Raw genomic sequence first — 15,762 nt, 5'->3', positions numbered from 1 at the left:
CACGGATTCAGTGTAAAAAAAAAGACATAGTTAAATAAATAATTGTAAAAAATGGCGTGGGGTCCCCCCCACAGCCATAACCAGCCCAAGGCTCAAAGAGCTGGTCCTGGTTTTAAAAGTCAGGGAACCAAACAAGTAGGGGTTCAAGATATATTTTAAAACTAGCACCAGGCCTAAGGGACTGTCCTGGTTCCAAAATATGGGGGACAAAATGAGTAGGGGTCCCCCATATTTTAAGAACCAGCACCAGGCTCAACCAGCCAGCAGGGAAATGCCACAGCCGGGGGACACTTATTATATAAGGTCCCGCCGCCAAAGCATTAACCCCCCGACTGGTCAGCCTGGGCAGTGGTCCTGGGAAAGTGGGAACCCTCCAATGAAGAGGTCCCCACTCCAGAACTTACCTGCCCAGGCTGGAACCTGGGGCTTTCCCCTACCCCTGGGCTGTGGGTACCGGGCTAATTGTAGTGTAAAATTTGAAAAATACCATTGGTTTCTGCTGTGGCACTATGAGTCCCAGCATATCTGGTCTGTACATTTACATAGAAACATAGAATTTGACAGCAGATAAGAACCATGTGGCCCATTTAGTCTGCACCTTTTTTATCCTTCAGGTAATCTCAACCCTTTTTGATCCTTATTTATTTGTAAGGATATTTATATGCCTATCCCAAGCATGTTTAAATTGTTCTACTGTCTTAGCCTCTACCACCTCTGATGGGAGGCTATTCCACTTATCCACTACCCTTTCTGTGAAGTTATTTTTTCTAACATTTCCCCTGAACCTTCCTCCCTCCTGCTTTAGTGCATGTCCTCGTGTTCTATTAATTCTTTTCCTTTGAAGAAAATGACCCTCCTGTACTACAGTATGTTAAAACCCTTAATATATTTGAATATTTCTATCATGTCCCCCCTTTCCCTTCTCTGCTCCAAACTATACATGTTAAGATCTTTAGTCTTTCCAGGTATGTTTTGTGATGTAGGCCATGCACCATTTTAGTTTCCTTTCTTTGTACACTCTCTAATGTATTTATATCCTTCTGAAGATATGGTCTCCAGAACTGGACACAGTATTCCAGATGAGGCCGTACCAATGACCTATAAAGTGGCATTATTACGTCTTTTTTTCTGCTACTGGTTCCTCTCCCTATGCAACCAAGCATCTGACTAATCTTCCTCATTGCTTTGCTACATTGCTTTCCTGCCTTTAATTCACTTGAAATAGTGACTCCTAGATCCCTTTTCTCCTCAGCAGTTTCCATTATAGTACCGTTGATACTATATTGAGCTTTTGTTTTTTTGCGTCCCAAGTGCATCATTTAACATTTTTTTTTTACATTAAACTGTAGTTGCCATGCTCTTGACCAATTCTCAAGTTTACCTAGATCATCAGTCATTTGATTTACCCCTTCTGGTGTGTCTACTTTGTTGCATATCTTTGTGTCATCTGCAAAAAGGCATTTTTTCCCTTCAATACCATTTGCAATGTCACTAACAAAGATATTAAAGAGCACTGGACCAAGTACAGATCCCTGGGGTACTCCACTGGTAACATGTCCCTCCATAGAATGCACTCCATTTACTACAACTGTCTGTTTCCTATTGTGCAACCAGGTGCTTATCCATTTAATTATTTTATAATCCAACCCCACACTTTCAAGTTTCTTTAGCAGTCTGCGATACGGGACAGTGTCAAATGCCTTACTAAAATTTAGATATGCCACATCTACAGCACCCCCTTCATCTATTATTTTGGTCACAGAGTCAAAAAAGTCAATAAGATTTGTTTGGCATGATCTCCCTGCAGTAAAACCATGCTTTTTTGGAATCTGTAAGTTGTTTAATTTAAGATATTCCACTATTCTTTCTTTTAATAGTGTTTCCATTAATTTCCCTACTACTGATGTAGGCTCACTGGTCTGTTACTTGCTTCTTCTTTGCTTCTGCTTTTGTGCAGTGGAACTACATTTGCTCTTTTCCAGTCCTCTGGAACTGCACCTCTTTCTAGTGACTGGTTGAATAAATCTGTTAATGGCGCTACCAGCACATCTTTTAGTTATTTTAGTATCCTTGGGAGCATTCCGTCTGGCCCCATTGATTTATCCACGTTCAGTCTTGAGAGTTCTGTTAGGACTTTGTCCTTAGTAAATGTACATCTATCTACATTATTTTTATGACTGTCCTTGCAACTTAACTGTGGTCCCTTCCCTTCTCATTCTATATTGAATACAGAGCAAAAATAATTATTTTGATGATCTACAATTGCCTTGTCTCCCTCCACCAAATTCTCAGTGTCTGTCCTCAGTCTTATTATTCCTCCATTTGATTTTCTCCTTTCACTTATATACTTAAAAAAGTCTGCTTGTATGTCCTAAAGGCCATCTTTTTTGCTTTTACACTAGTTGATACCTCTTTAGTAAACCACACTGGCTTCCTTTTCCTGGTAATTTTCTTAACCCTTTTGATACAAAGGACCGTTGCCTTTAGTATTGCACTTTTTAATGTTATCCACCTCTCCTGCACTCCTGTCACATTCCTCCAATCTGCTAATGAATCACTTAAACATCTACCCATTTTTGCAAAGTCAGCCTTCCTAAAATCCAACACCTTAGTTTTTGTGTGACTGGAGTTGGATCCTGCCTTGATACTAAACCATACTGCTTGATGATCACTGGATCCTAGGTTCTCACCCACATATACAGTGGGATCCACTGCCATCTATCTATATAATAGGATTGAGTCAGTAATTGGATTACTATGCTAATCCCCTACTCTATTGTTCTATGTATTGTATTGCAGCTGAGAACAATAGGATAGCCATGGCTAGCCATCCTGACTCATGACCAAAGGAATTAGAAATAACTTGGTGAGGTGTCACAGGCAATTTGTGAAAGAGAAAATTGGAAAAATCAGAATTTAGTTTTAAACCAACATGCGACCTTTTAACAAGAAAATTCTTATGGGGTACTGGGTTGGTGGTGCTCCCAAAAGATTCAGCAGGATGACTGAATTAAATTCGGTGTCATAGGAGAGACATAGGGAGAACAAAAGGTTTTTGGGGCACACTTGAAATTTTAAGATAGTGAAAAGATGGTGTACACATGGGTGACATAAAATCTAACCTTTATTGATAACACTTTAAAAAGCATACAAGCACACGTCAATTAAGTACAAAGAACATTTTCAAGAGAGAATTGATTAAAGACATATATCAATCTGCATATGAGTATATCTATGGAGTTTATTTTATAATCGTAATATACAATGCAGACAAAAAACGAAATTGTAATGCTATAACCGTCAAGTGGGCGAAAATGGTTTAGCAGGGAATTTACCAGACCGTAATTATTTGAACAAGGCAAATCAACACAAGATAATATAATAATAGCATGCACATGAATGTTGCAGAGATTGGTAATGTGTGGTGGTCTTGCTTCAGACCCTCCTGTGACAACAAATAATGGACCCAAAAGTAATGATATACGTAACAGGTTTATATTACTATTGTTGAAGCGGGATTTAATGGGTAAAAGGAAAAATAAGAATGCCCTTCGTATACATCCGCTGCTTCTGCTGTCTGAGTGTGTGATACAGCACTGGATATTCCCTGATGGTCTCCCAGGAGGTACTGATCCAGCCAGTCGCTGCTTAGCTGCTGAGTTCAGATGGGATCAGGCGGCCCAGCGATGTATGGCTGTATATAGCATCAGATGAGAGAGCCTCAAAATGAAACTAAGAGCCAGTTGTCACTTCTGCTTTTCCCCGATGTGGCTCAGGAGAATGAGAGAGTGAGCGAGTCCAGATGAGAGATAATAATAGATTAGAATGAAAGAGGAAGGATCAGAAGGGTAAGGAGAGGTATGCTCTCAGAGTAATGGTATATGTGCCCACTGCTGGATTCAATGGGTTCGTGGTCACTTGAGCCAGTAATGGGGAATACTGCGCACAATGCCACATGCAGGGGTGAGTAAGGTCTTTATAAATCATAAATCATAGTATGTGCAAGATATATCAATTCATCAGCAACATACATCACAGCATGTGGTTCAAGGTATGTATCAAGACAGTATAACCCAGCGTATTGGTTGAGGACACAAAAGAGATGAAACCAAACCTCAGGAGATACAGATAGTGATTGTCAATTTAATTGCCTATTACTAAACAGCAGTAGTAGAAGGTTTTAAATTGGGGCAGTTGGTAATAATTCAATGGTAACAGCAATGAAGTGGGTAGGGGAATTGAAGAGATAGTATGGGATAGTCAATAAAGCAAAACAACAATAGTGTGCAGTTAGATTTTAACCTGCGGGTCACATTAATAGCCGGAGCTCAATTTCTCATATAGTGGACACCTAATTATAGCGTGCCCCATATGGTATCGCATAGAGGTCCTGCTCAGTAGCGGTATTAGGACCAAAGGTCCCGCTCAGTGGCGGTCTCAGAGTGAATGCGCATCAGACACAGAGTCTGTGCGCCAGCGGTAATCTGTGAAATAGGAAGCAGATTACCTCGTATCAATGCCGGCAGTATCAGCGCGTGGGGAGATGAGCCGTGCGGTGAGAGCCTCCACCGTCTAAATCACACCGGCCGCGCTGCTCTGAGAAGGACTGCGGGAGGGATCTGAGTGGCTGGGCAGTTCCCTGACGTCAGAAGACACGTGTTTCGCCCCGATTGGGCTTGATCACAGTGACGTGCTGGACTGGGGATTCCCAGTCTGTATAAGAGAGGTTTGGCAGGCCAATCCTGCGTTAGGAAAATTGATGGACACAGGGATGTTCCAATAAGAAAAGGGGGTATGTGGAAGCCGCTGGTGTTTGCAATTATGACATTCACCTGAGCTTTTAGTAGCTGAGGAAAATAATTACGTTCGGCTGTCGGCACCCTTAATACTGTGCTGGGATTATGGGTTTGGAACTAAATTATTGTAAGTAAACATTAATTAGGATATTAAAAAATGAGACACCGATGGTGTCTATTGCCATTCAAGACTGTGATATTGATTAGTGATTGGCATAATTTGTGTCGACTATGGTTGACATAATTTGTGTCGACTAATGGCACCCTGATGCGGTATTAAATTAAAAACAAAATATGAATAAGTAAAATAATGAATGATAATGGTAATAATAGTGGGAGGAGTGTGGCGATTATCACTGAGTGACATGTTAGAAGTTATGAGATCTAAAAAATAATGCTGGGAAAGGTATTGATAAATATATATGATATGATATATGACACTGTTGGTGTCTGAAGGGATTAAATTGTAAAGGAAGCTAAGTTTGATCAATTAAGTGACAACCTATTGTGGTCAACATGGTTCGTGTCGACTATTGGTACCAAGTTTGATATTACAAAAATATTATTATTTGGGGTGTGGAAATATTAATGTGGGGAAGTAAAAATGGGGAAGGGGGAGATAAGAGAATTAAACAAGGAAAGTGATTATTCTTGAACTAGAGTGGTCTGAGTGGAGACCAGTATAGTGGCCATGCTGAAAAAATGGGTATAGTAGGTTATTATGACAGCTACAGTGGGTCTAGAATCTAGTAAGAATGGAATAGCATCAGATAGTTTAATAGTGGTTTATCCGTTCTGAAAGAAAAAGATATATAGCATGTAAGTATACATTATATATCGCATATTTGGCATATTTTGGCGATTGACCATCCCCCATTTTAGTGTATCACAAGGTATGATGTTGTAATCTTAGTAGCGTAACTTTAATATTAACTTAATAGTTATATTGATACACAATGAGGATAACAATTTCTTTTATAATGTATTCAAGGTGGATAACCAAATTATATATATATGGGTAAAAAAATGTATTACGCTCATAATAATAAAGGTGTTAGTGGCTTATTGGCTAGGCTAATTGAATCATTAGGTAGCAAGCTGTCCAGATGGCCCGTATGTCCTAGAAGAGAAAACGTAGTGTTTAAACAGGATTTTTACAGGATTTTTACACGCTGTATACCCAGATTGGCACAAGATGGTTCAAAGACAATTTCCCTACTGGTCGGACCAAGGATTTTGCGAGAATTTTTCGATTAAAACTTTTGATGGATAAATGAAAATTTGGATAGGGTCTAATTATTAGGAGTGGATGAGGTATATCAGAGGAAAGAGCTGAAATTGATGTCTTCGTTAAGACCTTTTGGAGAAAGAGTATCAAGCTGAAAGATCCACCAGCTCTCTTTTTGCAACAAAGTTTGGTTTATGTCACCCCCTCTACGTCCGAGATGGATTTGTTCAAGTCCTGAAAATGTCAGTAGAGAGGTATCCGAATTGTGGTATTTAAGGAAATGCCTAGCTACTGAGGTTAGTTGTTTCATCTTCACTTTATCGGTAGCCGCATTCCTTATATTCCCAATGTGTTCGAGCAATCGTTGTTTGAGTGGGCGAGACGTGAGGCCAACATACTTCTTGTCACAGGGGCAGGAAATGCAGTAGATTACATTTGGACTTTTGCAGTTGAAGTAGCCATAGATGGTTATTGGATCTCCATAACGGTTATGTATAGTTAGAGTGTTCCTGATGTGACTGCAGGCTTTGCAGTTGCCACAAGGGTGGCTGCCCTTGATTCTGGGTTCTTTGCGTTGGTTTTTCACAAAGTGACTGTGGACAAGGTTGTCCTTCAAGTTCGGGGCCCTTCTCCAACTCAAATCTACCTGTGGTTTTAATTTCGCTGCCAGGTCTCTGTCTGTCAGTAGTATCGGCCAATGTTTTTGCAGAATGCTCTTGATGTCCCTCCATTCTTGGCAATATGTGCCAACCATTCTGATTGTAGGTGGTTCAGCCTCTTTGATTTTATTTTTAAACAGGATTTCTTCACGAGGGGTGTGTTCCACTGCTTTCTTGGCTCTCTTGATGTTCCGGTTCGAGTATCCTCGTTCTCGTAGTCTGTCTGTCAGCTCTTTACACTTAGCTTGAAACACTTGTTCGTCTGAGCAGTTGCGACGTACCCTAAGGAATTCCCCTTTGGGTAGATTCTTGACTGTTGGGGGAAAGTGCGAGCTGGTGCTGTATAGTAGACTGTTCGTGGATGTAGTTTTTCTGTAAAGTTCTGTACACAGTTTATTATCTTGGCCTCGGTAAAGATGTAAATCCAGGAATGTTATGCTTGATGGGCTGCTCTCATGTGTGAATTTCAAATTGAGTTTATTGGTATTAAGCTTCTGGATGAAGGTGGTAAGTTGCTCTTGAGTGCCCTTCCAGATTATGAAAATATCATCGATGTAGCGCATCCAATTGTGGATACACGCTACATCGTTCTCATCCTGGAAGACCACCTCCCTCTCCCACCATCCAAGGAAGAGGTTGGCATAAGTAGGGGCACAAGCCGCCCCCATAACAGGCACTAGTTTGCCGTGCTCACTTCAGGAAACCGAGATAGACCTCGGCGGTATAGCTATTAGAAATAACTTGGTGAGGTGTCACAGGCAATTTGTGAAAGAGAAAATTGGAAAAATCAGAATTTAGTTTTAAACCAACATGCGACCTTTTAACAAGAAAATTCTTATGGGGTACTGGGTTGGTGGTGCTCCCAAAAGATTCAGCAGGATGACTGAATTAAATTCGGTGTCATAGGAGAGACATAGGGAGAACAAAAGGTTTTTGGGGCACACTTGAAATTTTAAGATAGTGAAAAGATGGTGTACACATGGGTGACATAAAATCTAACCTTTATTGATAACACTTTAAAAAGCATACAAGCACACGTCAATTAAGTACAAAGAACATTTTCAAGAGAGAATTGATTAAAGACATATATCAATCTGCATATGAGTATATCTATGGAGTTTATTTTATAATCGTAATATACAATGCAGACAAAAAACGAAATTGTAATGCTATAACCGTCAAGTGGGCGAAAATGGTTTAGCAGGGAATTTACCAGACCGTAATTATTTGAACAAGGCAAATCAACACAAGATAATATAATAATAGCATGCACATGAATGTTGCAGAGATTGGTAATGTGTGGTGGTCTTGCTTCAGACCCTCCTGTGACAACAAATAATGGACCCAAAAGTAATGATATACGTAACAGGTTTATATTACTATTGTTGAAGCGGGATTTAATGGGTAAAAGGAAAAATAAGAATGCCCTTCGTATACATACTATGATTTATGATTTATAAAGACCTTACTCACCCCTGCATGTGGCATTGTGCGCAGTATTCCCCATTACTGGCTCAAGTGACCACGAACCCATTGAATCCAGCAGTGGGCACATATACCATTACTCTGAGAGCATACCTCTCCTTACCCTTCTGATCCTTCCTCTTTCATTCTAATCTATTATTATCTCTCATCTGGACTCGCTCACTCTCTCATTCTCCTGAGCCACATCGGGGAAAAGCAGAAGTGACAACTGGCTCTTAGTTTCATTTTGAGGCTCTCTCATCTGATGCTATATACAGCCATACATCGCTGGGCCGCCTGATCCCATCTGAACTCAGCAGCTAAGCAGCGACTGGCTGGATCAGTACCTCCTGGGAGACCATCAGGGAATATCCAGTGCTGTATCACACACTCAGACAGCAGAAGCAGCGGATGTATACGAAGGGCATTCTTATTTTTCCTTTTACCCATTAAATCCCGCTTCAACAATAGTAATATAAACCTGTTACGTATATCATTACTTTTGGGTCCATTATTTGTTGTCACAGGAGGGTCTGAAGCAAGACCACCACACATTACCAATCTCTGCAACATTCATGTGCATGCTATTATTATATTATCTTGTGTTGATTTGCCTTGTTCAAATAATTACGGTCTGGTAAATTCCCTGCTAAACCATTTTCGCCCACTTGACGGTTATAGCATTACAATTTCGTTTTTTGTCTGCATTGTATATTACGATTATAAAATAAACTCCATAGATATACTCATATGCAGATTGATATATGTCTTTAATCAATTCTCTCTTGAAAATGTTCTTTGTACTTAATTGACGTGTGCTTGTATGCTTTTTAAAGTGTTATCAATAAAGGTTAGATTTTATGTCACCCATGTGTACACCATCTTTTCACTATCTTAAAATTTCAAGTGTGCCCCAAAAACCTTTTGTTCTCCCTATGTCTCTCCTATGACACCGAATTTAATTCAGTCATCCTGCTGAATCTTTTGGGAGCACCACCAACCCAGTACCCCATAAGAATTTTCTTGTTAAAAGGTCGCATGTTGGTTTAAAACTAAATTCTGATTTTTCCAATTTTCTCTTTCACAAATTGCCTGTGACACCTCACCAAGTTATTTCTAATAGCTATACCGCCGAGGTCTATCTCGGTTTCCTGAAGTGAGCACGGCAAACTAGTGCCTGTTAGGCACCTCATACCTTGTCTTTTCTAACCTAAAAACTTCCGCCTTCACCTTTCTCAAAAAATTTTTTCGATACGTGGTGGTAGGAATATTTACCATAACCATCACCAAATTACACCCTTACTGTGCATTATTGTGTATTGGTATGTCTGCTTTCAATTTGAGGAGTGAATTAGCTAGTAAACATAGGACCAAGGATTTTGAGAATATTTTCCCAGCCCATTCGACACAGGACACCACTGACCCCAATTGGGATGAAGATTTACAGAGCTTAAGGAAAACCCTACAAAGACAGGCTAGAGTCAACTGGGACCTATCCAGCCTGGAGAATTACCACAAACAGAAGATAACTCCAAGAGGTCTAAGACCAAAAACTTTTCCTGCCTTTGACCTTCATACTGACAACCTTAGGAAGGAGTGGGAAGATTCACTACTCAAGTGCTCTCAAGAACTGATAGCAATATTGATTAAACATAATCATTTAGTTCTGGATGAATGTACACAAAGTATTGAAGCCCTAGGTAAAAAACTAGAAAAATGGGAACAGAATGTGCAATTCCAGACTAACTTTGAAAAAATAAAAAAGGACCTTGAAACATACGAAACCACCATTATAGAACGGAAAAAGACTAAGTTTATCCGAGACCAACGTGATTTTACGACTGGAAGGATTTTCAACTGGACCAAATCACAACAACCACGAAGAGGCCCACGAAGCCGTGATCAAAGAGGGATATCATCTGCCTCAGAGTCTGAATACTCAAGTACAGACGAATATAACGATAATCCCACCTCAAATCAATCAAACTATAGAGGAGGGGATTTTTTAGATTACGGCAGGGGCAGTGGTCCAAGAAGAGGAAGAGGAAGACCAGAAGAAGCCGTAAGAAGCAGAAGACGAGACTGGTCCCGCTGGGAACCTCGACCGCCAAGCAGACAATCACAGAGGAACAGACCCCTATAAATTCATCTGGCTCCAAAACGGAACTACAAGTCATAAATTTATCGGATCACACACTCACCATGGATCAACTTCAGCTTCTGAAAAAAGGCCTATCCTTCTCTCCCACCAATAGATTTGATCGTTTCAAATGGGAAACAAGCTTACATTTTTTTGCCCGAAAACTTTTGCTAACCAAATTTCACTCGATGCATAAATCAGAAGAATCACAACCACCCTCAAGCGATTGGTCCCCCAGAGAACTCCAAGCCATCCAAGACCTGGAAGATCTCCAAAACCAGGAAGAAGGTTCAGGGAGGACTATATGCAAAAAGAAATCTTCCTTTTTCCCGAATGAATCTATATGTCCGGAAGTAAAAGTTTTTCGGAATCTAGTAGCCAAAGACTTCGATCAACTCCACCGTAAGAAGAAATGGGCCCGAACACACAACAACATCACCAAGGCAGAAGCCGTAGCCCTTAGAGAGATCAAGAAATGGGACGATATTGAAATTAAACCGGCAGATAAGGGAGGAAACATTGTCCTTTGGCCAACTAACCTCTATCTTTCTGAGGTACACAAACAACTAGATGATAAATCATGCTATAGAAAAACTCTCTTTGATCCAACTACTAACTTCAAATTAGAATATGATCGCATGATCAACAGGGCCTTCTCTAATGGGACAATAACTAAATCAGAACTCACCTATCTGCAAACCCCTAATCCAAGAATTGCCACATTCTATCTACTACCAAAGATACATAAATGCTTACAGGTACCTCCCGGAAGACCAATTGTCTCAGGCAATGGCTCATTGATCGAAAATGCCTGCTCATTTTTGGATATCCATTTGCGCCACCATGTGACCAGCCTACAGTCATATACCAAGGACACCACGGAAGTACTTAAAAAAGTACATGATATCCAACTGGACGAAGATCATCTCCTTGTATCACTGGACGTGGAGTCGCTATACAATTGTATACAGCACGACCTGGGCATTCGAGCGGCACGATACTTCTTGGATATGGAAGGTAAAACCCCATTTCATGATTTTCTTTTGGAACTGCTGGAATTTGTTCTACATAAGAACTATTTTGTGTTTGAAAATCATTATTACATCCAAGGAAGAGGGACCGCTATGGGGGCGGCTTGTGCCCCTACTTATGCCAACCTCTTCCTTGGATGGTGGGAGAGGGAGGTGGTCTTCCAGGATGAGAACGATGTAGCGTGTATCCACAATTGGATGCGCTACATCGATGATATTTTCATAATCTGGAAGGGCACTCAAGAGCAACTTACCACCTTCATCCAGAAGCTTAATACCAATAAACTCAATTTGAAATTCACACATGAGAGCAGCCCATCAAGCATAACATTCCTGGATTTACATCTTTACCGAGGCCAAGATAATAAACTGTGTACAGAACTTTACAGAAAAACTACATCCACGAACAGTCTACTATACAGCACCAGCTCGCACTTTCCCCCAACAGTCAAGAATCTACCCAAAGGGGAATTCCTTAGGGTACGTCGCAACTGCTCAGACGAACAAGTGTTTCAAGCTAAGTGTAAAGAGCTGACAGACAGACTACGAGAACGAGGATACTCGAACCGGAACATCAAGAGAGCCAAGAAAGCAGTGGAACACACCCCTCGTGAAGAAATCCTGTTTAAAAATAAAATCAAAGAGGCTGAACCACCTACAATCAGAATGGTTGGCACATATTGCCAAGAATGGAGGGACATCAAGAGCATTCTGCAAAAACATTGGCCGATACTACTGACAGACAGAGACCTGGCAGCGAAATTAAAACCACAGGTAGATTTGAGTTGGAGAAGGGCCCCGAACTTGAAGGACAACCTTGTCCACAGTCACTTTGTGAAAAACCAACGCAAAGAACCCAGAATCAAGGGCAGCCACCCTTGTGGCAACTGCAAAGCCTGCAGTCACATCAGGAACACTCTAACTATACATAACCGTTATGGAGATCCAATAACCATCTATGGCTACTTCAACTGCAAAAGTCCAAATGTAATCTACTGCATTTCCTGCCCCTGTGACAAGAAGTATGTTGGCCTCACGTCTCGCCCACTCAAACAACGATTGCTCGAACACATTGGGAATATAAGGAATGCGGCTACCGATAAAGTGAAGATGAAACAACTAACCTCAGTAGCTAGGCATTTCCTTAAATACCACAATTCGGATACCTCTCTACTGACATTTTCAGGACTTGAACAAATCCATCTCGGACGTAGAGGGGGTGACATAAACCAAACTTTGTTGCAAAAAGAGAGCTGGTGGATCTTTCAGCTTGATACTCTTTCTCCAAAAGGTCTTAACGAAGACATCAATTTCAGCTCTTTCCTCTGATATACCTCATCCACTCCCAATAATTAGACCCTATCCAAATTTTCATTTATCCATCAAAAGTTTTAATCGAAAAATTCTCGCAAAATCCTTGGTCCGACCAGTAGGGAAATTGTCTTTGAACCATCTTGTGCCAATCTGGGTATACAGCGTGTAAAAATCCTGTAAAAATCCTGTTTAAACACTACGTTTTCTCTTCTAGGACATACGGGCCATCTGGACAGCTTGCTACCTAATGATTCAATTAGCCTAGCCAATAAGCCACTAACACCTTTATTATTATGAGCGTAATACATTTTTTTACCCATATATATATAATTTGGTTATCCACCTTGAATACATTATAAAAGAAATTGTTATCCTCATTGTGTATCAATATAACTATTAAGTTAATATTAAAGTTACGCTACTAAGATTACAACATCATACCTTGTGATACACTAAAATGGGGGATGGTCAATCGCCAAAATATGCCAAATATGCGATATATAATGTATACTTACATGCTATATATCTTTTTCTTTCAGAACGGATAAACCACTATTAAACTATCTGATGCTATTCCATTCTTACTAGATTCTAGACCCACTGTAGCTGTCATAATAACCTACTATACCCATTTTTTCAGCATGGCCACTATACTGGTCTCCACTCAGACCACTCTAGTTCAAGAATAATCACTTTCCTTGTTTAATTCTCTTATCTCCCCCTTCCCCATTTTTACTTCCCCACATTAATATTTCCACACCCCAAATAATAATATTTTTGTAATATCAAACTTGGTACCAATAGTCGACACGAACCATGTTGACCACAATAGGTTGTCACTTAATTGATCAAACTTAGCTTCCTTTACAATTTAATCCCTTCAGACACCAACAGTGTCATATATCATATCATATATATTTATCAATACCTTTCCCAGCATTATTTTTTAGATCTCATAACTTCTAACATGTCACTCAGTGATAATCGCCACACTCCTCCCACTATTATTACCATTATCATTCATTATTTTACTTATTCATATTTTGTTTTTAATTTAATACCGCATCAGGGTGCCATTAGTCGACACAAATTATGTCAACCATAGTCGACACAAATTATGCCAATCACTAATCAATATCACAGTCTTGAATGGCAATAGACACCATCGGTGTCTCATTTTTTAATATCCTAATTAATGTTTACTTACAATAATTTAGTTCCAAACCCATAATCCCAGCACAGTATTAAGGGTGCCGACAGCCGAACGTAATTATTTTCCTCAGCTACTAAAAGCTCAGGTGAATGTCATAATTGCAAACACCAGCGGCTTCCACATACCCCCTTTTCTTATTGGAACATCCCTGTGTCCATCAATTTTCCTAACGCAGGATTGGCCTGCCAAACCTCTCTTATACAGACTGGGAATCCCCAGTCCAGCACGTCACTGTGATCAAGCCCAATCGGGGCGAAACACGTGTCTTCTGACGTCAGGGAACTGCCCAGCCACTCAGATCCCTCCCGCAGTCCTTCTCAGAGCAGCGCGGCCGGTGTGATTTAGACGGTGGAGGCTCTCACCGCACGGCTCATCTCCCCACGCGCTGATACTGCCGGCATTGATACGAGGTAATCTGCTTCCTATTTCACAGATTACCGCTGGCGCACAGACTCTGTGTCTGATGCGCATTCACTCTGAGACCGCCACTGAGCGGGACCTTTGGTCCTAATACCGCTACTGAGCAGGACCTCTATGCGATACCATATGGGGCACGCTATAATTAGGTGTCCACTATATGAGAAATTGAGCTCCGGCTATTAATGTGACCCGCAGGTTAAAATCTAACTGCACACTATTGTTGTTTTGCTTTATTGACTATCCCATACTATCTCTTCAATTCCCCTACCCACTTCATTGCTGTTACCATTGAATTATTACCAACTGCCCCAATTTAAAACCTTCTACTACTGCTGTTTAGTAATAGGCAATTAAATTGACAATCACTATCTGTATCTCCTGAGGTTTGGTTTCATCTCTTTTGTGTCCTCAACCAATACGCTGGGTTATACTGTCTTGATACATACCTTGAACCACATGCTGTGATGTATGTTGCTGATGAATTGATATATCTTGCACATACTATGATTTATGATTTATAAAGACCTTACTCACCCCTGCATGTGGCATTGTGCGCAGTATTCCCCATTACTGGCTCAAGTGACCACGAACCCATTGAATCCAGCAGTGGGCACATATACCATTACTCTGAGAGCATACCTCTCCTTACCCTTCTGATCCTTCCTCTTTCATTCTAATCTATTATTATCTCTCATCTGGACTCGCTCACTCTCTCATTCTCCTGAGCCACATCGGGGAAAAGCAGAAGTGACAACTGGCTCTTAGTTTCATTTTGAGGCTCTCTCATCTGATGCTATATACAGCCATACATCGCTGGGCCGCCTGATCCCATCTGAACTCAGCAGCTAAGCAGCGACTGGCTGGATCAGTACCTCCTGGGAGACCATCAGGGAATATCCAGTGCTGTATCACACACTCAGACAGCAGAAGCAGCGGATGTATACGAAGGGCATTCTTATTTTTCCTTTTACCCATTAAATCCCGCTTCAACAATAGTAATATAAACCTGTTACGTATATCATTACTTTTGGGTCCATTATTTGTTGTCACAGGAGGGTCTGAAGCAAGACCACCACACATTACCAATCTCTGCAACATTCATGTGCATGCTATTATTATATTATCTTGTGTTGATTTGCCTTGTTCAAATAATTACGGTCTGGTAAATTCCCTGCTAAACCATTTTCGCCCACTTGACGGTTATAGCATTACAATTTCGTTTTTTGTCTGCATTGTATATTACGATTATAAAATAAACTCCATAGATATACTCATATGCAGATTGATATATGTCTTTAATCAATTCTCTCTTGAAAATGTTCTTTGTACTTAATTGACGTGTGCTTGTATGCTTTTTAAAGTGTTATCAATAAAGGTTAGATTTTATGTCACCCATGTGTACACCATCTTTTCACTATCTTAAAATTTCAAGTGTGCCCCAAAAACCTTTTGTTCTCCCTATGTCTCTCCTATGACACCGAATTTAATTCAGTCATG

At 40.5% G+C, this 15,762-nt stretch overlaps 3 pseudogenes; 2 read left to right on the top strand and 1 right to left on the bottom strand.

Moving 5' to 3' along the window:
* Window positions 1–3,585: 3,585 nt before the first annotated feature.
* On the bottom strand, window positions 3,586–3,702 carry LOC146038938 (5S ribosomal RNA; annotated as a pseudogene).
* Window positions 3,703–8,417: 4,715 nt separating this feature from the next.
* Window positions 8,418–8,534, top strand: LOC146038916 (5S ribosomal RNA; annotated as a pseudogene).
* A 6,526-nt stretch (window positions 8,535–15,060) lies between these two features.
* LOC146038905 (5S ribosomal RNA) lies at window positions 15,061–15,177 on the top strand (annotated as a pseudogene).
* Window positions 15,178–15,762: the final 585 nt, after the last annotated feature.

Source organism: Crinia signifera, chromosome 1, assembly GCF_055691185.1.
Source record: "Crinia signifera chromosome 1, ASM5569118v1, whole genome shotgun sequence".
Lineage (NCBI taxonomy): Eukaryota > Metazoa > Chordata > Amphibia > Anura > Myobatrachidae > Crinia > Crinia signifera.
Note: the sequence above shows the minus strand (reverse complement) of the source record. Positions and strands in the feature narration are given on the sequence as shown.